At 31.4% G+C, this 3388-nt stretch overlaps 1 pseudogene; it reads right to left on the reverse strand.

Moving 5' to 3' along the window:
• Window positions 1-538: 538 nt before the first annotated feature.
• On the reverse strand, window positions 539-3104 carry LOC125875951 (organ-specific protein S2-like; annotated as a pseudogene).
• Window positions 3105-3388: the final 284 nt, after the last annotated feature.

A 3388-nucleotide genomic window follows, 5' to 3' on the forward strand; every position in this document is an offset into this window, starting at 1 on the left:
GGGGGGGGGGGGGGGGGGGGGGGGGGGGGGGGAGTGACGTAAAAATTTAAAAAGAAAATAAATTTGAAATATTTGTCAAAAGCATCTTTTTGGGGAGTGGGGTGTAGGGAGTAGGAGTGGTAGGGGTTGGGTGAGGTAAAAAAAAATCTTAAAATTTGATTTTTTTTTTAATTTTTAATTTTTTTGTTTGACGGGTGTGGGGGGGGGGGTGTGTGTGGCTGGTTTGGTGGTAGAGAATAAAAATATTTAAAATTTAAATTATTATTTTTTTGAATGGGGAGGGTCGGGTATTTGTAGGGTAAGAAGAAAAAAATTAAAGGATGAAGTAAAGTTTAGGAAAATGTTTTCCTTAGTTTTGGAAGGAAACGTAATTTTCCTTAAATTTGAGGAAAATGAGTTAATTCGAAAAACATTTTCCAAACATTTAAGCCAACCAAACATGGAAAAATTGGAAAACATTTTCTAAAAAATATTTTCCTCTATACCAAACACACCCTAAAAATAGGGACAATTTGCACACAATGAAACAACCATTACATTAAACTAAACAAATACTATAGTACAAATGTTTATTATTCCTTATTCCATAAACCACATAACATCGAAAGGGCATTCACATGGAGGGAGTTTACAAGAAAACTAAATGACACACAATGCTTTTGCAATATCACTCATTGTACACACTGACATTCGGCCTTGGTTCAAAAGACTTTTCTTCTTTGAGACTAACTTCATCATCACGGTACGAAGTTGCAGTTGGCCTTGGTTCAAAATCTTTAGTAAAATATGATTTTTCTTGTTTGAGACCAACATCACCATGATAGTAAGCAGTTACAGTCGGCCTTGGTTCAAAAGACTTTTCTTCTTTGAGATTGACTTCATCATTGCTGTAAGAAGTTTAAGTCGGCCTTGGTTCAAAATCTTTAGTAAAGGATGATTTTTCTTTTTCGAGATCGGCACCACCATGATAGTAAGCAGTTATAGTCGGTCTTGGTTCAAAAGACTTTTCTCCTTTAAGATTGACTTCATTGTCACGATAGAAAGTTGTGGTTGGCCTTGGTTCAAAATCTTTAGTAAAAGATGAATTTTCTTGTTTGAGGTCAACATCACCATGATAGTAAGCAGTTAAAGTTGGCCTTGGTTCAAAAGGCCTTTCTTCTTTAAGACTGACTTCATTATCATGGTAAGAAGTTGCAGTTGGCCTTGGTTCAAAATCTTTAGTAAAATATGATTTTTCTTGTTTGAGGCCAACATCACCATGATAATAAGCAGTTAAAGTTGGTCTTGATTCAAAAGACTTTTCTTTTTTAAGACTGACTTTATCATCACGATAAGAAGTTACAGTTGGCGTTGGTTCAAAGGAACTTTCTCCTTTAAGACTGATTTCATTATCACCGTAAGAAGTTGCAGTTGGTCTTGATTCAAAAGACTTATTGTTTGATACCAGCGTCATCATGATAATAAGCCGTTACAGTTGGACTTGGCTCGAAAGGAACATCATACCTAGGCATAAGATGCAGGATTGCTATAGGAATGAGCTCATTTTTCATCACAATTCTCCAATATTCTCCAGGGTCTCTTCTTGCATCTGTGCTGCTTGCATACTGCACAGAAATGACAGATTAAAATGTTGGCTGAATTCTATGTTACATGGTTACACGTTCATTCATTTTTTATTACTAACTACTTTACTAATATATAGAAGCCTCTTGGGAAGCAGTAGGCCATTTGACCAATTTGCCCTTCTATTTAATTTTATTTTAATTTATTTGTGTTGCTTTCTTTGTATATGTTATATATATAAAAATTACGAAATAATAGTACTATAAATCACAATAGTACAAATTAAAATATTTGAAAAAAACATATTAAAAAATTGATCGACTCACGAAATATCTGTTGTGCAATATAAATTGGGATATATCATATATGGAATAACATATATTAGTTGAAAATTACGTAAAAAGTACAATGATTTACAATAATTAATAACTTAAAATATTTAAAAATTATATAAAATTAAATTGACTTTCCTAATTTTACCTGTACCACGTAAATTAAGATATATGAAATAACATATATTGGACTCATGCAAGCACGTAGTATTGTATCTAGTATACAAATATGCGTAAACATTTGGTATGGATCCTCGGCTCAATGTAATCTCACAAGTAGGCGTGGATCGGGAAGGTAGAGCGTACGTAGATGTTATCCATATCTTAATAGGTAGAGTGTTGGGCTCGTGCTTCCATGGGCGAATACGTCTAGTATATGATCAGAGGCGTTACTTCGAAAGAACAAGCATGTTTATAAGAATGTTGTGCTTGATCATAATGCAACATGCAATTTTAGGATTTAAACCATGCGTATAATGATTTTTTACGCTATTAATGTAATTTAATTTGTTAGAGAAGATTACTGATAATTTATTTTAAGTTATCAATTAATGACATTAAATAGAGAAGTTTATGTTTTGTGCACCATTACTATACTAATTTCTTTTATAACATTATGTAATTTTTTTGTCTTTCTTCTTATTTTCTTCGGTCGAGAGAGTATCGAAAAAAACATCTCTACATATCAAGGTAAGGATAAGATCTACATAAATATTACTTTCTTTAGACCACATGTATGAGATTGCACTTGATATGTTATTGTTGTTGTAAGTACACTGCTAAAAAATATTGGATTAATTCTACTGAAAAATGTTCAGTGGCTATTCCCTCAAATATTTTGATTGAATTGGTGAGAAAAGAAAATGTAGTAGTTTTTCACATGCAAAAATTAGGAAATTTTCCACTATTTCAATGTGAATTTGTTTCTCACCATGTGTTTTTTAAATAAGCTGATTTGGTTGAAAATAGATGGAAAAAAATCATATTTATAACACAAACTTCTTATTAATTTGTGAGGTAAAGAACCCTTTATTTCTAATAGCGGTAGAATTTTTTTCGATAACCTACATTACTATTACTATTAAATAAACTAATTGTTTAAATATTTTTGTGCATTGTATAGAATTTAACTTACCAAGGCAAGTGAAATGAGGAGGATGAGAGAAAAAAGTGATTTCATGTCTTCAAAAGGGGTACAATTCATATGCTTTTGCTATTGATCTTGGTGCAAGGATAATAAAATCCTAGAGTTTATATAGACAAGTTTGGCAAATACAAAACAATATAATAACAATAATAACAATGCTATGTTTTATCTAACAATAATAATAATTATTATAATTATTACTATTATTATTATTAAAAACAAGTTGGCCCATCTTTATGCTATAATCAATCAATTATATAAAAACATAAAATAAGAAGAAGTATAGGATGACCAAGAGGGCCCTCTTAGCTTCTCCATAATTCGTGTTTCATGTGATAAAAATTAT

The sequence above is a fragment of the Solanum stenotomum genome, chromosome 9 (assembly GCF_019186545.1).
Source record: "Solanum stenotomum isolate F172 chromosome 9, ASM1918654v1, whole genome shotgun sequence".
NCBI lineage: Eukaryota > Viridiplantae > Streptophyta > Magnoliopsida > Solanales > Solanaceae > Solanum > Solanum stenotomum.